The sequence below is a fragment of the Neolamprologus multifasciatus genome, chromosome 2 (assembly GCF_963576455.1).
Source record: "Neolamprologus multifasciatus chromosome 2, fNeoMul1.2, whole genome shotgun sequence".
NCBI classification, from domain to species: domain Eukaryota; kingdom Metazoa; phylum Chordata; class Actinopteri; order Cichliformes; family Cichlidae; genus Neolamprologus; species Neolamprologus multifasciatus.
In genome coordinates this window covers 30,734,577-30,759,881 of record NC_140440.1, presented here as the reverse complement: position 1 = coordinate 30,759,881, position 25,305 = coordinate 30,734,577, and the positions used below count along the sequence as shown (strand labels likewise).

At 38.8% G+C, this 25,305-nt stretch overlaps 1 protein-coding gene across 2 annotated transcripts in view; it reads right to left on the bottom strand.

Annotated features, from left to right (window-relative positions):
- Window positions 1–15,722, bottom strand: part of mid2 (midline 2) — a 160,684-nt gene extending 144,962 nt beyond the window's left edge. Inside the window, exon 1 of one of the 2 annotated variants that reach the window (XM_085131782.1) lies at window positions 15,228–15,722. The gene's annotated coding sequence lies outside the window, so the exon portion shown is untranslated. The remainder of the gene's footprint in view (window positions 1–15,227) is intronic. The other variant, XM_085131769.1, reaches the window with a different exon arrangement.
- Between the last annotated feature and the right edge of the window lie 9,583 nt (window positions 15,723–25,305).

Below are 25,305 nucleotides of genomic sequence, written 5' to 3'. Positions count from 1 at the left end.
AAATAAAATAAATAATAGAGAGAAATAAATAAAAACTCTCCATTTTATGGTGTAGTCTCCTGCAGTATTAAATAGCAGTGCTGTAGGAGCTGCTGTTGCTGGTGAAATTCAATACAGTCCGGGTGGCAGGAGTCATGTCCTGAGAAATCCATTATGAAACAGACCTCTTCTTTAGAGAACAAAGGCCACAGCTTTACATTTCTATGCGTGCGTACACACCGTAACAGCAGCAAAGGGCACTGGTTTTATGGGGGCACCCACTGGGTGCCAAACGGTCCCTTACTCCTCAACACCCCCCATCTGTCTTGCTATCACAGTTGTTCCTGTTCATCTCCTTCTCCATCTGTTTCATCCCTCTTCTGTCTTGCAGGATCTTAGGTGTCTATCTCCACTCTATTTCCTCATATTGCCAAGTATTTGAGGGTTTTTCCTTGTTCTAGTCATTTCTTATTTAAAGTATCTTGGCTTGAAAATATGTTGTATGTAAAATATATGGGAAAAGGTCCTAAAGAGGTAATCAACAAGTAACCACCCAGTCAAAATCTACAGATAATTTAAGTAGACTTTTTGTCTAATTTATATATTATTAGTGCTATTTATAATAGTACCTTTCATGATTTATTAATTCTAAGCTTTTCATATCACGCAGTAGTATAAATGCAGGCTTGCAACCTTATGTCACAAATACTACAAAGTGAACTAACTACATGAACTAATAATAACAATAATAACTATATGGCTGCCCACTTTATGAAGTGGAACCCAAAATGGGTCACATATGTTTGTGGTGTGTCTCTGTATGTCTGCGAGCAAGAGAGACACTGCAATTTGTTTCTCTAGATTAAAAAAAAAAACCTCCCATCTGACTGTGGCTGATTTTTTTTTGTTTTTGCTGCACGCTCCAAGCCATTTTATGTACTTCCTTTCCCGCCCTTGTGCAGTTTCCTAGAGAATCTTAAAAGAGATTTCAAAAACGCCATTAATTATTAGCATCTCCCTTGTCAGCAAAGTTCAGAGTGAGAGGTGGAGAATAGGCCTACTTCTTGGCAAACATAAAAACACGTCCCTAATTCAAGAATAAAAGTAACTCCCCATATCAGAGGATATTTGAAGCTGTCACTGCTAGGCACAGAGAGAAATAGAAGAAAAGATGCCTTAAAAACAGGCCAGTGAGGAAATGTGTGACAATATTATCTTAATATAACATCAAATTTTCATATGGAGAGGAAAGCTGCAAAAAACATCAAGCTGTTATAGGATAGGCATATAGTAGGAGGGAAATGTGTTTTGATCCATGCAAACTGATTCATCTTTTTTGCTTAAGGTGTTTTTTATTAAAGTGATAAAAATTCAATAAAGAATGAATACAGCTGGCTAAATGCAACTAATCCCCAACATACCCCTTTCACCTTCACTGCAATATTTAGTAATTAATCAAGACTCATTTACGACACAAATATATAAATACATGCAATAGTATCACAAAGAAAGAAATGTAATAAGCCCTGCAAAAATGAGTCAAACATTAAAAGGGAGACAGTTTCAGTTGCAACACACTTGATTGCTCAAAGCTGAAACCAGGTAGAATGATTACACTCACTCTGCACATGATTATTAAGATTCTCCCAATAAAGATATCAAAGATGTGCAGAATAACTTCACAGCTGAAAAAAATTTTAAGGACAAAACTGAAACTGAAAGCTACTTTTTGGATATACCATATTTTTATTCTGCTGCCTAAAGTTTAGATGAATGTGAAAATTACATAATTTAAAATGAAAAAAATACATCTTTTTGTGCAAAATAGTGTGTTTTATATGTGTTAAGACATATTGTATCACACATTATGCCATATAAATAAATAGATTTTGTTTCTCTTCCATTCAAATACATGTATAAATATGACCTTCACATCTCATTGTATTGTTCTGTTAAGATCTTGTAATATTTTAACATCAGTTAACAGCCATATGCTATACTAACACAAGTTAAGTCAGAAACTGTTCTTGACTTATAGCATATGTCAAGTCTGTGTCACTGAGCTATGAAGGAAAATGTGAAAAATGTTGCCCGTGGTCTCACCTACTAAGAAAAACATAAAGAAAAATCTATAGTAAGATGACATTTCAGCAGCACATGTTCTTCGAAGCCAAAGGAAGTAAGAGCTTAAAGGCAGCTTAAAGGTCAAATTTCTTCTTCCATTTAAGCAGCATAATGTCTTATGAAGGAGATACAAAAGCTACCACATTTTTTATGTGTTGAATAAATTGAAAATATCTTTGAACCACTTAAGAAATGTAATTGCAGCAGTAGGTTGTATGGATACTAACATGTTAAAATGTTTTAAAATACTTAATGACACAAACTGCTACGTTTTAGAAACCTAAACCTAAACCCAAGCTTTACTGTAGACTAGATAATGTAAAACCTTCAAGTGTATGATGGTTTGACTTATTCACACATAAGATGATAAAAGTGTATGTCAAGGTTTGCAATTGGTATAATTTAAATACAAAAATGTAGCATCTCACTGAACACTTTGGAACATAGATTAATTATGAAAGACTGATTCATAATTTGAGCCTGACTGATATAATAGTTAGCCATTTTTTATATTAGATATTTGCTGATGCATCTGCATTGGTATTTATGAATGCTGATAAATAAAAAAGTGAAAAGCTAACAAAACGATGGGGAAAACACCCTAAAAACATGCTATAAATGTTCAAGTTTTTTCCACCACTCGGCAACTTACCTGCTAACAACACGTTTCGAACGCCACAAACACAACAACCAGTTTATTCAAGCAGTCGGAGAGAGTGTAAAAGAGTAATCCATTATTGTAATAATAAAACTACACATAGCAAATTTTAGCAAAATTTGTTTATGTTCTTTGTGTTTGAAAAACAAAATATTGGTTGCTATGTATTGGATTGTTAAGTCACCAAATTTTGATATTACTCTTAACGTCGGACTCTATTCATAATGATCGAGCTTTTAAATTATTTGCAAAAAGTTACTCATTTTGCCCCATAGGGATATACAACATAACTTTAATAGAAAACACACATTAAGCACATGCGCTACTCATTTGCCTCTATAGCATCTGAAGTCAGGTACTGTTTCTTTCCTCATTTTTAGTTTCAGTCTTATTATCAAGCTTACCTATGGTCAGCTGGTTGAAGCCTTTGAAAAGCTATATAGCAAAGGAAATGATCAGTGTGTTTACACGGGGGAATACTGCTCTTAAATGTGAGCACTTTTAGTTAATCGCTTTTCCAAAGTTAATTAATTTAGTCAAATTGATTCCTAGCTCCTGGCGTGGTGTCTGGTACAAAATGCTGCTCTTTTGCTAATTAATTTAAAGTAAAGTCAACATAAAAAACCCCCCAAAAAACATGGTTCAACATGAACAATCAATTCTCTGACATTAGTAGAGAATTGGTTGTCTTGCATAAGACGAGTCAGACAATGAAACAGGAGAAAAAGTCTGCCTGTCTTTATTTAAAAGGTAGCAAAATCGAACTAGGAAGCAATGCAGTGGAAGGCTCCCTGATGCTTTAAATAACATAACAGCACAAACTGTTTTAACACAGATGTCTTTTTAAATGTTCAGAGTTCATTTTAATTGGCTGATTGATTGACCAACTGACCGAACATCTCAATTCTGCCAGAGGTTCAAATGTTGCGTTTTGCTGTTTGCTCTGGTTTTCCACTCTTGGGATTGGACAGCGGTATTTAGTATAAAATACATAAGAGATACATAATAACTCCCAGGGAGAAAATATTAGTCAGCTGCAAAAGCACTAATGCAGTGTGACCACTGGGAAAAGAAATGGAAGTTGTCTTTATACATGGCGCCTCACAAGTGAAGCCTTGCTATTCCATGACAAATGTTTCACCATCACACTGCTTCTGTCCCACAGTTAACATGCAAAGTAGCAAGGATCTAATTACAAGGCAGAAATACTATATGCCACGCTTGATTTGAAGGCACAGGCAAGATCCCTTGGGAAGGACAGGAGAAACTAAGGCTCAATATGCTGTCGACATCGCTTAAAAACGCTGTCATTCTGAGGAGATTAGATTCCCTGTCCAGAATAACTACTGGCTTGATGCACTATTAGGAGGATCATTGTGTTCTTACAGTTTATTGTTGCTGTTGTATGTGAATGTTGGGTTAGAACCACATTAGCATACACACAAAATAATAACTAAGCGAATAAATGATATTTAAGCACCTTTGACTGACCAATCAATGAAAAATGTGTTATAATTGCAATTTATCCAAGCTATACAAAATAAATGTAACTGTGTTACAGCCAACAATGCCAGGATAGGACCAGAATAATGAGGCAGTCACATAAGTACAAACCTGTCAGTTGGTGATGTAATGTTCATTAAAACAGAGTAAAAAGTGTCTTAGATCTGCTTAGACAGCCTTCTTTTGAAAAAAAAGAAAAGAAAAAAGAAATCAGTTCAAAGTACTTGGAGCAATGTTTGGAAAAAAAAAATCCAAACCTTTTCTTCTCTCTGCCTGCAGGAGAGAGAAGAACGGGACTATAAAATCTACTGGGATATCAAAGAATATCACAAAGAAAATAGCCTTTAACCAATCCACTTGGGTCTCTTAACTCAAAAGTGAATGCGTTAAGGGTGCGATTATGAAGTCACACAGGCAGTGGTGCTGTGATAAAATTTTTACATAAAGCGTCTAGTTCATTATCTCGACCCATTCAAACACAATCAGCAGCACTATGGTTTCACATCTCAGCACATATGAAAGAGTGACAACACCCAGGACCTATTCATATGTTTCACAGCATTTCTGTGATAACCAAACAGACAAACAAACTGGCAGAATTAAAACATGTGGGTGTGTGTGTGTGTGTTTTCAATCTTAGATCACATCCTAAACACAGCCGCAGAATGCCGGGGGTTGTGGTGGAGATGTGTTGGGGAGAATGGGCTGCCGGCCTATTCCCAGGAATCTCAGATTGTGTTGGGTTATGCGAGTTTGCTTTTGCGGGGGTTTTCTAAGGATAGGTTTCCTCTCTCTTCAGCTGAGGAATTTAACCAAAGGATCTGAAAAAGCCATGATGTAACAGTAAGTCTGTATTTTCCGTGTGAAAAACCCAGTGGTCATGGTGGAAAAGGGCAATGATACTAGAAGCACCATATCCTCCAGAACCTTTTTTTTTTGTAAAGTACTTCGTGCTTAAATTACTCAAATAAATCAGAGTTCTAAAGTTTCTTGAGTTTTATATCCAGTATTGTCCAATAAACTTTTGTACATCTACACTTTTCATTGACTTCACTGTAGCTTTTTTTTTGTTCAAAAGGTCAGCGCCTTTTCAGAACTAGAGCTTTCTTAAAATAAATGTGATAAGCTGAGTATTATAGCCCTTGAGTACTATTGAGTTTTATGGAGTTACTGTATCTGACCCATGACCATATGAACCTGTGGCTCACATATACAGTCTTCAGCACTTTCAAGTGTGTCTTACAGCGTCTTAGATGTGTTGTAAGTATCAGTGCCAACAGATATCTAGTGGCAGTACCAACAGTAGAATTACAGGATTCTCAATATCCAATCTGATACGATGGCAAAAAAGAAACCAAACAAACTCCAACAATATTACCCCACAAACTTTAACCTGAACCCCTTTATTAAAAGTTGCGTTTATCACTGACATGGTGGTGGCTGACTGTTTGTGTAAAATGTTAACATTTTATTTTATCGACGGGACTCATTCTGAAATATCAGGATGGTTGCTGAATAATTTACATTACAACTATGTGATATAATATTAGTAAAATACATTAGCTTAATCATTTACATAACATTAGTCACTTTAAACACTTTTAATTGGAACATAGTTGATCTTACTATGGCAGTGACAGCTGTATTAAAAAAAGTGATGTGTATTTCAGGATAACAACACAAAGTACTTCCATTATCCACTCTTACTGCCATACTTATCAACACGCTGAGGTGGAGGTATCGCAGCACGTTCACTAGTGACGTTTTTTTCTTTTGCTTGTGACTCACTGCGTTTATTCCATTTTTGATGATGTGAAAAATCGTTGTCCCCATTTAGCAGTACAAGAGACTGGCAACCCATCCAGGGTGTACCCTACCCTTTGCCTTATGACAGATGAGATAGGCTCCAGCCTCCCTCCATGAACCCAAACTGCTACTTAAGAAAATGAATGGGCGGATGGATTTATGCAACTATAACCATGCAAGTTTAATTATTTGCTTAAGTGGTATGCAGACTAAACAAATTTCAAGTTTTTCACTTTTCAATATTCTACAAAACCATACAACACAAGCCGCCACTTTGTTAATATACATTTAAAACACAGGTTGATTCGAGCCACCAGCCCCTCTCCCTGGTTATTCAGATGTGTGTTAGTCAAATATGGCTGATTGGTCATTTGTTGTTCTGTCAGGTGACATAGTTGATTCAGTCTCTGAAAAAACAAACAGACAAACAAACAAAAAAAATGTGACCTTCTAATTTAACACCGCGTGCTGGTGTCAAATGATTTCTTCAATCTGCAAACCTAAAAGTTAACATTCTCATCAACACAGCAGACGAGTAACGGATAATCTAGCTGGAAACTGGCAGCGACGTGCGAAGAACGAAGATGGCCTGCGAGGAGATGATTACAAACTACAAAGGAAAGATTTAGATCATATTTGTAGCCAGGGTGTGTGTATGTGTATTGAATAAATCTGAATAAGACAGAGACGCACGCAGTAATTGGGAATGACAGACGGGAGGAGACAGACAGAAAGAGAGAAGGAGAGAGAGAGGAGCGGGAGGAAGTACCGTGTAAGCGTATGCATGCATGTACATGGAAATCCTTACATTGCACTTTGGCAGCAGAGGTCAGGAGTAATTCATCATAGTGAATTCACCCTACCCACCCAGATCCCCTGCTGCTTTTTATAAGTAAAACAAGTGGCGACAGAGGACGGCCAGAGGTCGCTGTCATCTTCAATGTAAACTACTGCAGCCCGTACACCCAATCGAAATCCATGAATAAAGTATGTGATCATTAATACATGTAATACTGCTGTTGAATAGCAAAGTAAGAGGACAGCTGTGATCAAGAACAATTAAAGATGAATAGCTTTTCATGTGCCCGGAGATGGAGTGTATGTTGACATTTACATATGCGTTCATTGAAGATGGATAAAAATTAGATGATGTTTTATACAGCGTAGCTAAACTAAAGGTTCATCCCAAGTCAATGCTCTTCACTATCAGCAGAAAATCTCTTTCTGCATAATAGTTTTCTTTAAGGGATTTAAATATGAAGCTAAAAAAAAAGACACTTTACAAAGCTGTTGTGTTTCTTGGAAAGGGATAAACTGCAAGTGTGGAATTAAGAAGAAGTTAAGACGTAACCTTTTTATTTCCTAGCACAGCTAAGTGCCTGCGTTAAGAATGACTGGCACTTTGGTTAAACACAATTTGGATAGATTAAGATTACCCCAAGCGGCTTGCTGCTGAGCATCACAACATCAACATCTCTGCCTCTGCGTTGGATTACTTAGTTATGCGTAACTTCACCTTCCTGCTCTAAATGCAGTACGCGTCACCTCGGTCATGCAATCTTCCTCTACTAAAAACACTCAAGGGGGAGTTGGTTGATAACATTGAGGAGCATGATTGAGTCATTTAGCTGGCTCTGTGCGTGAACAGTAATACTGAACGATAATAATCAAGATGATAAGAATCACAGTCTGATTAAATTTCACATACTGGCATATGTTGAAATTTTACTATATGTGTTCTAAACAGACACTATCTCTATCTCTACTTTTAAGATTAGGCTTCAAACTTTCCTTTTTGCTAAAGCATATAGTTAGGGCTGGACCAGGTGACCCTGAATCCTCCCTTAGTTATGCTGCAATAGATGTAGGCTGCCGGGGGATTCCCATGATGCATTGAGTTTTTCCTTTCCAGTCACCTTTCTCACTCACTATGTATTAACAGACCTCTCTGTATTGAATCATATCTGTTATTAACCTCTGTCTCTCTTCCACAGCATGTCTTTTATCCTGTCTTCCTTCTCTCACCCCAACCGGTCGCAGCAGATGGCCCCGCCCCTCCCTGAGCCTGGTTCTGCCGGAGGTTTCTTCCTGTTAAAAGGGAGTTTTTCCTTCCCACTGTCGCCAAAGTGCTTGCTCATAGGGAGTCATATGATTGCTGGGTTTTTCTCTGTATCTATGAAGCGCCTTGAGGTGACTTTTGTTGTGATTTGGCGCTATATAAATAAAATTGAATTGAATTGAATTAAATACATTAAAAAGAATCTGTAGAGGAAGTGAAGTGTTAAACAAACCTAAAAATCATATAAAACTGAAAATATCAGAGAATTTGAAGACATAAAAAAGTATTGGGTATAAAAAAAAAGATCTAGTAAGGCTCAGGTAAACTTTATCTACACACAACACGCATGCATGTCCAACTTGCATCCACTGTTCACCTTTTCTTTATGTGGCGCTTCCAACAGAACATTGCTTACTAATAATCAAAAATGGATTTTCTTGCTACTAAAAAAAAATTGGTAGACTAAAGGTTTATAACAGAGGAGTGTATGAACACTTTGCACAGACCGGTTCACCTGCATCCACAGCAAGATGAGCAAGCCCAAGAGAAACAACAACTCCATAAAATGGTATATAGAGCTTTGTTCACTGAGAGACAGAAACACAACCTCACAGAGGGCCGTGCCATAAATAGAGCTGCATAGCAGTGGTCTCAGAGGACAAACAGTGGTCTCCAAACCATCTCTTGGGAAGTAAACACATCCAAACCCTTACGACATACAAGACCGGAAGATGGGAACCACTTTGTATTCACAGCTGATCCCAGGTCTGAGATAAAGGAAAGCAACAGAGGAGCGCGTGCAGACGTGTAGCGTTATTTAACTATCAAAGCACATCAGCAATGCTCGCTCGAGCGTGCATACGGCTGAGTTGCGGTTCCTCTCTAAGGCCATGTAAGCACATGACAAAACGTCAGATTAACTTTATAAATGGATGATAAATTCATCTGTCTTCCACCCTCATCTCCATATCTGCCTGTCTGACCGTCTTTATCAGCCACTATATGGCCCCCTCACATCACTGTTCTCGCTACAGTTCAATTATCTCCCTATAAGATGGTCAACTTGTCACTTACTCTCTGGTGTGACAGTGAGACAGACATGACATCAAAATCAGCAACCAGCTCTATCAAAGGGTATCGAAAGGTTGAGTTTAGATAAAGAGGAAGAAACAGTAAGTTCAACAGAGCAGGGGGGGACCAAAGGAAGAATGTTAAAAGTACAATCAGTTCTACTTTTTAGAAATGGCCACTTTTTAAACAGACATGTGAATGAAGGAGAAAATAACACCACAAATCCTAGTTTTACTTCCTTTTTATTAGTTAATTTTTACCATTTAAGATGGGACCGCTAAACTTTGGCTGCCTTTTCATCTTAATACAGAAACTAAAGAAAAAACTATTGAATCCCGTGTTGTTTGAAGGCAGTCATCAGCTACCAACAGCTTTTACGGCAGAATGTTTTCTTGCATGCAAGGTTACCCGAGGCATGAGTGGATGCCCTGAATTAATCAATGAGGCTTAAATGTCAATATGAAACCTTTGACCATTCAGTGATTCATTATTGGGTCTTACGCATGAATGAAGTTTTAGCGATGACTGAAATTCAATTATGCTTAGATATTCTGTTTCCTCACATGAAAAATAAAAAGTGTCATTCCAGTGCATTTAGGCAGCGCTACATCTGGAGCTTCACTCTGAAATAGGAAAAGCAGCACTACGTTCTTCTGAATGCACAACACATACGATGACTGCTTTGAACTTTCCTTCCCACTTAACATTTAGAGTGAAATACTGAAAAGGGAAAATATTCCTGACATCACAAGAACCACTGTCAGGCCATGCTGGCACAACATGGGTTAAAAGACCTTATACAAATGTATTCAGTCCATTCAGCTCGACTGCATATTGTGACTGTCATCAGTGCAAAAAGTGGGGAAAAATCAATTTGCCGCTTCATCATCCAGTTTTGTCTGCCCAATAAATTTTTAGTTTGTATACCCCGAGAATATCCTTAGATATGAAATATTACAAAGGCTTTTACCAGATCACACTTCACGTTAATGCGTTTTTATATGAAGGCAATAACATACTGGCTACAGTACATAATGACTAGAGTGTGAAACCCATAGATACTGGATAGCCAACCATGTGCCAGAGCTTTTGCTGTCCCCATTTGGAGGAGGCAGGAGGGAGGATGTGTGTGTATGTGTGTGACTGTGTGGGTGTTTGAGGATAAATGCATGCACATGTGCATGAAGGGCACGGAGAAGGCAGCAGTCTCCCGAAAGAACACTTTATTTGGAAAGAGCCTCCCATGACCTGGCTTGATCTCGTCCCTTATTTCTTTAGTGGGGGTTGCGCACGCCCATGTGTGTTTGTGTGTGAATGCTCAGTGCTGGGGATTTACAGATCTTTGAAATGGCTGTGCCCCTGAGGATAGCACTGCGCTCCCACCAGTGGCTCACAGTGCTAATCTGACTGACAGCTTGGTCCAGCTTTCAGCCAACAAAACAGCCCACTGGCAAGGTCCAAATACCTGACTGCTGAGGAATCTGATCTGCCATGAGATGACAGAGGAGAAGCTACTCACCCCTCTGTGTGCCTAAGCAAATGCTCAACCGCCTGTATCTCTCTCCCTTTCTACCACTTTTTCTCTCTGCTTGTTTGTCAGCACTACACTGCTAGACCTACACATCCTCGGACTCAGCTGGATATGACAGTTTGACAGGTTGTCACAGTTCTAAAACAGAAAGGCAGTGGGATGACACTGTCACGGTACCCTTCGGCAAGCATTTAGAAAAAAACAAAACCTCTTTCAACTTTTGAACCTTCCAAGATTCATTTTTCAAATACGCATTATTTGATATTTTTTGGTTTAAAGAACTAGTCATCAAAACCAGTATTTTAAAGGAAAGCACTTTATGACTTCACTTAAGGCTTGATCTGTTTGGACACTGGCGATAAGGCTTCTGTTACCGCACATATTCACCAATAAGGCAAAGCTACAAAAAAAACCTCTGCCACGTCAGTTAAAAACACCCCCACAAGCCATCTGTCTTGTTTCTTTTCTCCTTCAGGGGCAAACTGAGAGCTTATTTAGCTAAGATGCCCACTCATCAATCAGCGAGGCTTTTCCATAAGCCATCCAGCACAGCTTGAACTGGAGGACCCTCATAATTGAATATTAAACCCCCGATGAGTAGCAAGGCAAACTGCGATGTTGACTGGAGGCTGTAGTGTTCTGTTGCCGTTGTGTTGGCAGAGATACCTGTGGTGCTGTTCAGTGTAGCGTCAGTTGCATCCGGCCTTCCCGAGGTTATTCTGTCACACTGTCACAATTCCCATCTTTTGGATAAGAAAAGTGTCTACATACAAACATCCAAACTCGCACAGGGGACCGCAGATGCAAGCAGGCATGAATCTATTTGGCACGCAAATATGTAAACACAGCTGGCTTTTACTCAGTAGGCAGCACTTGTAAGAAGGCTGCAGAAATTGCCTATTGTTCAGTTAAGACAAGAAGTAAATGTGGCTTTGACTGTTTTTATTTTGGTCTGTATTTACCGCAGCACGCTGAAGGAATCTCTACACAGCTCAAACAGAAGATCAGGGAGCAGCCCACGATTCTGCACTACAAATATAATTGTATTTCTATTAGACCTCAAAGCAAAATAATATTGTGAGATAAGGAGTGAAACCGCAGGGAAATTGCATTTTTCTGGTGTCTTGCCAATATAATCTGATGTATGAAATAGAGGAATGTCACAAAGGAAGGTACTCTTGAAAAGATCAAAAATCTGCTTATCCTGTTATTATAAATTTGGATGTTTTTCAAAAGGAAAATCCTGTCAGCAATGGAGAGAGAAGCAGAAGCCTCAGATTTTAGGTCTGTGTCGTGAAGTGTTAGATCAATGAAAACCAAGGTGTCTGGAGCGCTCCCACAAACATTTTACAGCACATTATCCATGTAGGTTTTCCAATTTATCTAGAAGAATAGAGTTCATGTCTACAGATAATGGCATTAATTGTAGCGATATTACATTAACATCCTGAGAGTATAACCAGACGATTAATTCATTTCTTTAGAGGCAATATACAAGCTGGCTACTACAACACGCACAATTTGCCACAAAAATACACATTAACAAGCCACCACTTCACGAGAAAGCCTTTTTTCCATGGGAAGCTGGAGCCGCAATCCTCAAACGACTCTCCTGCTGTTAAGACAGACCCTGTGATAGCCAAGTGGACTCTTAAAGATATGGATTATTCAGACCCATTCAGGCATCAGTGTGTTGACAGACAGACAGACCTCAGGAAAAACATCCCCCAAGCTGTATATCCTTTCTGCCTAATTGCTCTATGGGGATAAGCTGACTTACATGCACAGAGAACCTCCCTATGCAAACAATGATTGTGAACAGTGACATTCAAGGACTGCAGCTGCTGCAGACAAGCGCACAAAACTGGGATTCACCTATTTGCTATTTTCATTCGATTTTTCCCAAGCATCAAAGTTTAATAGAGTAAATCTCAGAGATACTGCAATATGCAAGCTTGCAAATTTTAGTCAAGACTTCAGTAATTATGGTATATGTGGGCTAATTACATCTCTTACATTTTAAAACTGCACCACGGCACGCCATCGGGATTAGCGAGATTAATAATGCTTTCATAATTGCACTTTTATATTATTGCTTCAGGTCAGGTAACATATTTTAAACACCGATGAAGCACAGCACAAAAGAATGTAGACTTGTTTTCATTTATTTGGTTAGAAAAATGTGGGGAAAAACATCTTCATATTCATTTTATATAAAGTAATATCACAGATTCTTTTAAAAAAAAAAAAAAAAAAAAAAGCATATTTGACAAGTCAGCTTTTGATTTTCTGGCTAGTCCACAATAAGCTACTGGCTGCCAGCAGTAACAAACAGGTACACTAGTGTACACTTGGTATTTACATCTATTCTTGGAAATCGTGCAGCTGCAACCTCGACAGCGAACGCCAACCCTCTTTCACGGTTATAATCATCCCAGCACGTAGAAGCTGACTCCCTGTCTCTTTTACAGAAAAAGAAAAGCACCGCTATTGTCATCAGTATAACGTCTTAATAATTATCATCTGAGGGTGCAACTCGAGACTCGACTAAGACAAGGGGAGAGAAGCGCAGCGTGGATAGACTAGGAGAGAGAGCAGCACCCCGTGGATGCATGATGAATGAGGGTGTCAGTTGTGTTCACCCAACTAGCAGTGCAGTCTCTGAAACTGTCAGTCCCCATGCACTGAGACCTGTCTCATTAACCACAGTGATCATGCATTAACAAGACAGGCAGTAAGAGAGCAGGAAATAAATCATTTTTAAAAGATGGTGAACCATTTTTTTTTTTTAAAAAAAGAAAAAAAATCTAATAGACATTAAATTTGTTTCACTGGTGATCAGCATGACAAGATATGGCACATTAAAGCTCATCATATGGGTTTGTTTTGGTTGTGCACTAGGATTAGAATGGAAACATTTGCATTGCTGGTAATTACTCCAAGTAGATTTTGATAAAGTATTTGTTATACAATTATGTGAATAATGATGAAGCACTAGGTAACCGTCTCTAAAAGTGGGTTCCATTTTCTTACTCCCCACTGTTTTTGGTGTGCTGCATTATTGATAAGGGGCTGACATTTTACACTTTTCTTAAGGCAAAGCCAGAGTCCCACTACAGTCACCTGCAGCACTGTCTCCACAATAACCAAGCTGACAATCTAATATCACAACAGGGACTCTGCAGGATTCATATTAAATTTATTAGCAGGTTTGTGGTGACAGCATTGGTTTGTGCCTTCTATTGGACTAGTTTGGCATTTTTATTTAATAACATGGAATTTTCATTACATAAAATCAAAACACATTCAACACAACTGGTGTTCCTGCAGTTGTTCAGAAAATCGACTTTTATATGTATTCTGTAAAAATCTCCTTTTAATCTTTCTGGGGGGAAAATGAGAAAATGCCTCTCTTCCTGCTGCTTGGAAGCAGCAGGGCGTGGCTGCTCAGCTCAGGTTAGTCCCTGTTTTCCTACATCAGTCATCCTTAAACTTAAAACCACCTGCCCAGTGTGGTGCAAGTCCACCTTGTGCTGCTAAAACAGCTGCAACTGATTGAGGCATGGGCATGTGTGAAAAAGCACCAGGACATTAGAAGTGGATCATTTGTCTCCTGCTGGTTTCAGAGTGGAGTCTCAGAGAAGCAGGCTTGTTCTGGGCATCCTGTAAATGCTTTATTGTACTGGGATCTGGCAGTTTGGAGTCCGGGTCAAAACCTTGGGCTCTCTGTCGCATTCCTAGAATCGTTCCTGAACTGTTTTTGTGGTGTGGTGGGGTGCAAGTGTTCCAATGGGGGAGGCTGTTGCCATCTGAAACATGCCTTGCTTTTCAATGTTTAGGTGGGTACATATCAAAAATAACATCCACATAAATGCCAGAAACCAAGATTTCCCAGGAGAGCGCAGCATTGTAGTTGGACGATGAGTGTCATAGGCTTCAGCTGTAGTAGTGGTTTTAATGTTGTGCTGTAGTAAACAATGGCTAAACTGATGAGTGCATAAAGGCTAAAGCATGTTCACCAGTCTTTAATATAATCCACTCCAAAAGTAAGAGTTCATTCAGAATATTCAACAGCGACATCGTCAACAGGGGTGCAGAAATTTCAGCACTCTTAAAAACTTTTGAGAATAAATTTACAGGCCACCGTGAACATTAAACACTTGCATTAAGTCCCTGACATAATATTTGCCCACCACAGACGAACAAGAGCGCATTTGTTTTTGTTTTCTCTCACCGTCTTTTTCGAAGCAGAAGATTAGGCACACATTTACACACGTCTTCATGCTGCAGGTTTCTGTACACAGATAAGAGCTCGTCATACACTTACTGTATCATTTGACATGGATCATTACACTGTTGCAACCCTGGAACCCACAATGATGCACAGCGTGCGCCTTCCACAAACTAACTCGTGCTCCTAGCCAGTGTGTGCCCTCTCGTGCATGTTACTCTCGCTATTCCACCAAAACAACACACATAAAGGAAACACAACCTACCTCGGCTCGCAGTGACAGCTCCGTACGTCGACTCGTTGCAGGAGATGGCAACAATGTGATGCTCGCAGTAAAGATCGCGGCTCGTAAGCGCAGAAGTTTTGACAAGTCAGTGAGTCACGGAGCACACAAAGAGTGCCAGTCCCTTACTGTGTAAAGCAAGCCACCGTACAGGGTGTATGACAACGCCCCGAAACAAAAGTGATCCGGTTGATCCTCCGGTGGATCATTACGATTATTATTAAGGATGTTTCTCTCCAAATTGGCTACGCGCACCGGTGCGCTGCGTTTACCTCCCAAAGTGATCCCCAAAGCAAACGTCCCCTAAGGACACGTGATCAACATACGGGGGACGGGAATAGCTCTCAATTCCCCACACAGTAGCAGCTGGGATCGGTTGCACCGCTGCTTTAGAGCCCGTTCAAAAAACCCGAGCTTTGCGCACCCATACTCCTCCTCCTATCATTTTCCCATCCCCTGTGACCTCACGGTGTCGCTGTCATTTGTCTTCACCTTAGCAATTTGGATCGGTTAATATAACACACCTGTCGCCTTGGCCCGCTGATTATAAAGACATTAAATTGCACTTATAATTATATGGAAGTTTTCTTTCAGATGTTAACTCACGAATGACTGTAGATAAATTATATTCATTTAGATGACAATATTTCAATGTTGTTTAATAAAAATGAACAAATTAGAATCATATATGTAGGTTGTACCATTAATCAATGTAAAATAATACTAATAATAACCCTTTTGGGTTATTCCACAACCCAGATTGTTTTCTCATAGGCATATAAATAATTTGTAATCTAAGCCAGTAATGATGTCACTACTCCCAGGCACCAATCACAGTTTAACAGCTGTTACGACCAAGTGTAAGAGATGCTAGACTCATCATTAGCGTTAATTGGTTTGAGAGCCGGCGATAACAGCCATATTTTACATTACCACATTATTTTTATACCACACCATTCATCGACCGCTGATGTCTTATTGGGGCACTGCCATCCTCGTGGGCGCCACAGCCATCATTTGTCCTGATTTATATGCATATTTTTTCAATCTTAGGGGTCACGTGGACCCAGCAAATGCTCTACAGCACACCAGAGCCAACGATTCCTCTCGCTGTAAAGGTCGAGTGGTTATTTGTTTGTCACCAGTTTGTAGATTGATTTTTTTTGTTCTGAAGTCTATTTTTTCTTTAATTTAAATAAAATGTTTCATTTATAAGTCTCATTCTTTAATAACACTGATTTTCAGATGTTTTTATTGCAAATGAATTCTCAGCTTTTGGTCGTTAAACTGTAATAACTGTAAGAATTATTGAATTTTTATAGTCGTAGCCTTAACATAGTTTTTTTTTTTAGCTGAATAAACATTTAGAAAGCTTGAAAATGTGCCAGTGTTAAAATGTTTACGTTATGAGCCTGAAGTTAAAAGGAGCTTCCAATTTTGTAGGTGAGCTAATGTGGGTGTTCTGAAGAGAACCAAGGTTTTATTTTGCTGAATTACTGCCTTCAAACAGCTCTTAAATGCAAATGGGATACAGACTGAATGGCGGAAGAACTGCACTGCTGTACAAGTTGCCATGTTAATTAGTTCCTCTGTGAAAAGCTCAGTATTCAATAGAGACAAGAAGGACAACTTCATCCCAAGGAGAAAACTGATAGGTAGTCTTTGTTTCTCTGTACTTTCCACCCGCAAAAAGCAAAACCGGCACTGGCCCTCAGCCTGCTGGAGTACATGTGCTGTGTGCTTGTAAGACATGTTTTAAAAGCAAAGGGGTGCACAGGACCCCTCACACCTTACACATATGCTTATGGATTAGGTTGATAAACTGTAACTCCAGGGCTCATTGGACTGAATATCAAAGCTCGCAGGTGGATATTTGAGCTGGCATGCAGGGCCTGTAAGACTGTTTGTTCTCTTGTGAACATGCTATTACTGTACAGACAGGTTCCAGCTGAAAGTATGAGATGTATTAGTACACTGTGATAGATGGCTTTAACATAGCTGTTACACACATTTAAAATAGATTTAATTTTTCAAGAAATAAAATTTTCATTGCCTTTCAGTGTCACCCAGTCTGCAAAGTGACACGTTTTCCACATGAGTAAACCTGTCAAAGAAGTATGTTTAACAGTTTAACCTTCTCGAAATGAGGAATAGCTCATTTCAAAGTGAAATGTGGCAGACTTTCACATTTCACTTTGGTCTGTTATGATGAATGTTATCTGGCTCAAACAAATAAGTTTGCTATTTTCCTGTTCTAACACCCCACAGCCCCAAACACAGTCTTATTAGAACTTAGACTTTACACTGCAGTATTTGGCTCCTTTTGTATTGTCACTAAAGGCAGGATTTAAAAGTGAAGAATGTCAATTTCTTCTCTTGCAAGGACTCATCTACTGTGTTAACAGCTTCATCCTACATAAAAAGCAAACTTACAGTGACCCAAATCCTCCATTGATATGTTCAAAGCCACCATGTCTTTTGTGATACTAACAATGGGTGCACTGGAACTTATAAACCTACACCTGTGAGCACACAAAACAGATTTTAAAAGCCACCTTGTGGGGTTTGTGGCCATGGTTAGTATTGTTAGTATTATCTTTTTATAAGTGGACATCGTTTTTGTTGGAAATGTGCATGAAGATCAGAGGCAGACTGTGTGACACTACCATCACTGGTCAGAGGAACACAGAACCAATTCTGCAAAGTTAAAAAAAAAGAAAAACACTGAATGCAGACATCATCTTTGTTTAATGCCCACGGATAAAATACACATGGCACATTTAGGCAGGGAAGCTTTGCTAAGTATGTCTGTGTGTAAGTACAGTATGTGAGAAAAGACCAACCAGTGCATTGTTTATGGAGAGCAGTACTAGGAATGCAAAAAATCTCAGCTGAAGTAAATAAAAAAAAATAACAAAATGAAGCTTACTTTTCTTCCATCCATCCATCCACCCATTTTCATTCACTGTTGTTATGTTTCCAGATTTAGTATTTACTGCTTGCTGTGCTTTTGTTTATGTTCGTTAAACTTTTTTGGGTATGTTTTCAATATATTTTCTTAAAACCCAAGCAAATAACAAGGTCAACAAATTAGCTTTAGCAATAAGAGCTACATTAACTGAAACGGTCTGCTTTGATTTGATGAACACTGACATTTTCTTGATCATTTGCCTCAGGAGTTAGAAAGAAATAATAAAATATACAACAAAAAAGGTAGAGAGATTCATTAGTGAATCGGGGCCATCGTTAGAGCTTCACAGTTTGAAATGAAAAAGAAAAATTCTGTCAATACAACATCAGACCTCAGCAATTCTAAACTGTGGAGGTCAATAAAAGTATTTAATAACACACTCAGCTGAAGAATTTTGCATTATCTCTAAAAAAAATTCTCCTCCCTTACAAAGAGATTAACCCAAAACATATTGTTAATCATTACAGGGATTATGAATAGTTAACTGAAAAGGGATAACCGAGGCTGGGGAAAAGTAATAATTAATGAGGCTGGGTACAGATGGGACGGTATGGGATACTTAATTATGTTTTGGCACTAAAAACTGACCCACTTTTGAATTTTTCCGGACATGAGTTTTCTACACATGAGTATAGCAAGTACGATTTCCATGTTTAAATGTTCCATAAAAATAGACAACGTTTCCATCAAAATTTGAAACCCTTCTGACATCACGTCAAAGGCATCTTTGTGTTGCAGGGATATCTATTGACGTGAGCATACTAACAGGATAACCTTGGCTCTGTCCTGTCTTGTTATACCGTCATATCTCAAGAGGTGATAGTGAGTCATTGCAGGTGTCTAGTTTGCATTGTGTCAAATGTGAGAGGAGTAAGTAGTGCCTTGCAAGTAAAGATGGTGCTTTAGTACAAGTGTCATACAGACAATCAAGGGTTAGATGTATTTAATCTGCAGAACAGGGATCATTCAACATCCACCCTGCATGGTGATCTATTAAGAGGATACATATTCACCAATCATGTAGAAGCCTATAGACCTGTGAGTACCATATATACAGGTTTCTACATGATGCTGATGGAAAGGACATCACAAGCCACGTACAAGGAAGTGGAAGCACAATTGATAATATGGCTAGAGGTCTAGGCTTAAAGGTACACAGATAAAATAAACAAATCCGAATCATTCAGTGCTATCTTTGTTTCTTTGATGTTTCTTTCTTGGATTATAAATTGAACTACATGAAACTCCAGTGGTGAGATTTCATCAAGGCTGCACCTTTGTTGTCACAAAATAGTGATTGATTTTCTATATTGTATATTCATATTTTTATGTATTGTACCTTTAAAATCAACCATAAGAAATCAAATCACATGAAAGTCTCTACTCAAGGACAGCTTTTGTTAGTTACAAAGAGTATTACAAGAAAAATAATTATGTTTCTATGATTTTTTTTTAAATGTGGGAAGTTGTAATTAATAGCTTGAAGTTTTTTTTAAATACTAGCTGAAAATAAAACAAAATGAACTACATTATTTATAATTTCTAATCAGTATTGCATGCCCCGAGAAGAAAGTAACAAGAACTTCCAAGGACTGCATAATGCTTATACATTATGTAACTATGCCAGTGACTAAATCTTTGCTCTGCAGTAGTGCATGTAGTTAAAGTTTAAAAAACATTTCTTTCGTTGAGGAGCTCTGAGGATTTGGCTGTTTTGGTGTGTGGCTGTGTGGGGTTTTAAGGATCCATATAAATGTAAGTAGCTGCCAGCTGCTGTCTTTCAGCTCACTGACCTCTTGGTTCTCTCACACTGCGGCGCAGCCACAAATAAAATCCTGCAATCATAGTGGATTATGAGGGTCTAAACAGCAAGACGTCAGCTTGCAGGTGGTTGCAGGCGGAGCTTTCACTCTGCAAGGTCTGCTTGAGCTGTCATGATGTCTCAGCTGTGCTACTCTGTAGATTCGCAGAAGAAAAATGAAAAGAAATGAAAATGACAAATGCTTTGGTCATCAGTGCATCTCTAACTGTCTGATAAAAATCTGATAAAATGTGTATAAATACATTATTCAAATAAGAAATTCACCATGCTTAAATTTTTTTTAAAAAAAATACATATTTACATATAAGGTATTATAGTAATGTGATAACACTTGAAATAACTGTGCTTGGATATGCAGTGGAAAACCAGAGATTATGAAAAAAGAAACCATGGATAAAGTTTCAAAGGATGTATTTGTTTATGGTTAAAAAAAAAAAAAAAACCTTTAAAGAGCCCATAAAAACCACAGATTGCCAGGAAGCCAGTATTTTATATTTGTACATTTTCATTTAAAATCTTGATAGTGTCAGGTGTCGCTGTGTGCAGGCACGAATAGGACCCAAAGTGCAGACTCACAGCAGGCAAAAATGTACTTCAAACTCAGCTTTTATTGCTGGATGGCAAAACGTAACAAAAAAATCCATAAAAATCCAACTAAACTTACATAAACAGGCAGCCAGGACACACAGCATAAATGAGGGTAGACTACAACACAGACACAGAGAAACACAGGGCTTAAATACACAGAGGGAGCAATCAGAGAATGGGTAACAGGAGGGAAACACAGCTGGGGCAAATCAGGCCTAAGGAGACAAAGGAAGCAAAACCAGACGCATATACATGAGACACGGACTTTCAAAGTAAAACAGGAAACATAACAGAATGAACTAAAGACAGGCTATGTCCCATTTCAGGGTCTGCACGCTTGAAGTACGCGCACTACGCGCACTACGTACGGTGCGTACTATAAGTACGAGAAGTGCGGAAGTGAGAGGCGTGTGAAATGGGACGGTATATGCTTCGTCGCGCTGTTCAGGTTGCCTAGCAACCATGATACTAACCGCGAGACACGTTACATACAGCTTTGTGTGACAGAAACGAAGGAGAAAATTGTTTTGTTGGTCAATCATTTTTGTCATGACATCACTTTGATTAGTTGAGTATCTGAGGCTGAGACCACAGGACCGTAAAACATGATTCAAGGGCTTCATTTCTGTACTGAACAGTCATTTAAGATTAGCTAGTAAATAATAATTAGTTAATGTTGTTCATGAGACTAAAGTCATCTCACTATGGTAATGTAAATATAATATGGCCAATATTATAGTATTGTCAGATTGTTATGATATATATATATATATATATATATATATATATATATATATATATATATATATATATATATCTCACATATATCTCACTGACTTTCAGCTTGTTGTGTTTGTGGATATATGACTGACTTTAATTATCCGTAAAATCATCAGATTCTCTGTAAGATTAAGGTCGACTATATATATATATTTAGGAGTAGAGGCTTTAAAACCAAGTTAATGCTGAAAGTACAAACATCACTAATGTCACACAACTTTGCCGACATGTGGCCAACAGCAATGTTTTAATGTTCTTCGTTATTAAACATTCGCACACGAATAAGTGACGTCATATTCAGTACTTACTTTTGACAGTTCACTTTTCGGCCGCTCCCTTCTGCCGTATTTTGCGGCAAAATTATCCACACCCACCGCCGCGCTATGAATTGTGGGATATATGGGACCACGAAGCGTGCACCGGACCACGCTTGATATTTGGGTAAATCGACGGCGCATTTGGAGTATGCATTTGAAGTACACTTCAAATTGGGACAACCGTCGTCGCGTGGCGGTGACGTAATCGCACTTGAAATGCGTACTTCAAGCGTGCAGACCCTGAATTGGGACACAGCGACAGACTCACATGCAGGCACTGCAACAGAGGGAATAGAGACATGGGACCAGGGCAGACAGACACTGACTGGACACGGGGATATAGCAACTAAGGATACACAGGGACGCGAACTTGACAAGGGGATACAGCTGACAGGGGAGACAGAGCAACTAGAGAAGACAGAGACATAAACCATAAGACGGAACTCAAAGAAACCAAAGACTAGAAATGATAAATAATATAATAAACTCAAAAACCCTGGGTCAACGACCCAGGCATCCTAACAGATAGGATTGTATGTTACACAATGTATTAACACAAACACTATGAACTCTGCCCCCAACTAAAGATTTCTTTATCCAACTTGTTATGCTTTGGTTCAATTCAATCAATCAGTTATTTGTAATGAATAAATCCGTATCTCTCATGCATCAGAAGATGTTACAGTTGCAGAAAGAACGTAGTAACAATGTTAACATTACGGGGAAAAACAGCCTTTCAAATGTTCAATGCAAACATGCATGCATAAGCCACAAACTTCGCTCTAACAGCGCCAGCAAAAGCTATAATTCTAAATATGTTCTCAAAAAAGAAAAGAAAGCTTCTTAATCCAAAGTCGGAACATTCAGTGGCTAATATTCTGTTGCAGGATGGAAAAATGCTGCAGCTTTAATCAGCCCACCAGATGGCCTTGCTACTTTTTGAGTGTCCATGCAAGTGCAGGGATGGTTGAAAAACAGTGGAGACAGAGATCTGAGGCAGGATGCTAGTTTGCATTGATGCAATGTGAACGTGTGATGTTTCCAGAGAATACTCTTTGTTATCTTGAGGTAAATATCCTTTATAAAATTATATCTTTGTTTATTAATGACAAAGATTAGCCGTGTCAATGATAATATCTGATCAGATTGAGTGATTCAAGGGGTGTACACATGGCAAGTGATGTGATGACCACAGACAATGCAATGTCAACTAAATTTAGTGATTTGTATTGATGATAGATAAAGCTGTTAATGATGTAAAGTGGACACAGAATAGAACCAGACAGAAACCTGAGGCAGTGGTCTCATGTCACAGCAGAGTTAAACAGAATATCCAAGCATCTGCTCCTGCCAGCCTAGGAAGCACTGATAGATTAGAAAACCTGGAGGGGTTTCTTATTATCGTGGGGCCTTGTCTATGACAGAATCCTGGTTGGCAGCAGCCCACAAGGTAGTTTTGCCATCCTGAAATTGAATTGGGAAGGATTTAATGGGTTTAAAGGGTTTTGCTCTCAGTGTGATGGAATCAGATAGCGGTGAAAATGCCAGAAAGTTGTGAAAGACAGAAGGTTTGACTGGAGAGAGTGATACAGAAAGAGAAACTAGGCATGGCCGAGGTAAGCTGATGGGAAAAAATACAAATCTTAATTAGCTAATGGTGATATTAGGTATGTATCATTGTGTTGTCTTTATCTAACCTCAAATAAAGATATTATTGCCCTAAGATTGTGCGATGGAGGAGAGGAAGGGCAGGGTAAGTCTTTGGTACACACATCAAGGTCAATACACAGCATAAGAATGGCTTCCTGTTCCCACTTGCGAACAGGTTCATCTCCCTGTTCTTCCCCAAACACCGTCTGCTAGTGTGGCAGTAATGCTCACCTCTTACCATTCTTGTGCTGTGTTTTGACCTTGATGTATATGCCAAAGACTTACCTCGTGAAAAGCGTGAAAAGTTCACTGTTTAGTTGAGTCACATGGGAGACATTATATTTCCTATCAAGCTGCACCCAGTTTGGAGTAGAATGCTTGGTACATTGGTGGATGTAGAAAGTGAGCCTCTTGCTCAAAGTCCCCCCACCCACAACCCTGAAGCTGATAAGCAGTCAGGTAAATGAATGGATACAGCTACACAGCAAGGTGAACACTAATGTCCAACAGAACCCACGTCAGCAGTGTCAGCATCTTCCAATTAGCTGGTCTTTTTTTTTTTTTTTTTTTAGCGAGACAATGAACTTTATCACACGGCAAAATGGGTAAAGCATTACACGGAAGCTCAGATCATTGAAATAATGAAATGGTTAGCCCAGAGTCATAAACTGAACCCAAGTCAGAATCACAGGAAAATCACTGGTGACAAAATTATAGCTAATAAACCCTCTACACACCTGGCTGAGCTATGGAAGAGACTGGAAGAGGAGTGGAGCAAATTTAAACCGCAGAATAGTGAGAACAGGTTCTCCTACTTCCTATTAATTTCTCTGAAAGCTGTAAACATTAAAAAAATTGAATTTTGCTCAAAGAGATTGCTGTCTCTGTATTTTCCACAAAATAAAGGCTGCTGTTGAATGGCCATGGGTTTTGGTTCACCAACACTATAGGAAAAATAAATGGTTTATGATTTGTTCTTTATATTGTTATTCATGTGTATATGAATAGAATGAAAGAAAAGGGTGGAGCGTTAAGGCATCTTATGCTTCTGCTTTCAGTCTAAAAGAGCATGTTCTTTTTATTTCCACTGAAAGATACAGTAGTAGTCATAAGATGTTATAATAATATAATAATGTAATATCGAAGTAGTAAGATGCAGTGTGTGCTTATGACTCAAACCATCACTGCTGCTGCAAATGTTATCTAAGCCAAATGTGTAATAGTCGTGATCAGTTGTTGTCACAGTTTCCGATCACTCTCCCAAACTGTTAGTCCTCTGCCTTTGGCCACAGATTCAGATGGCCTTGGTTATGACTGGAAGACGTGGCTCAGAGGGAGAGATGGAGGACAGAGGGAAGAGAAAATGAAAAGATGAAACATTTAGATATCTTTCATAAAAAGTCATGAAGAGAAGAACTGTAACCCTCTGTTTACATTAGCAAATAACACACTTGTTAAGGTGACATACTAAATTCCTGCCTTAAAAAAATGCCTTTAATCTTTTGAAGGTTCATCAAAGGAAAGTTCAGGAAAGGAAATGAGCCATAGAAAAAAAGAGCATTTGCACATCGAGGTAGATGTGAAGCTTTAGCGGATTCCTCATCAGTTTTCAATAAATGAAGGGTGACTTAATTAAGCCTCCTTTCCGAGTGCCAGCACGTATCAAAAACAAAAAGAGCAGAAATTCATTTTTAGCTTCAGTTTGAGTGTGATGGAAAATCAGACTGCTGCACTGAAATGTCTTTTGCCATGAAATCATAAGCGCTCCGACAGCTCACAGAAAAAGATCGTGCTGTGTTGTTGGACAGACATCAAAGGCAAAGGCCTCAAATAGTTTCTCTGTCACACTGGGTCACCCAGCAGCACTTCTCTTCCTCCATATGTACACAGACAAGTTGATATCCATGAAAACGAGGCACACTCATATGCAAA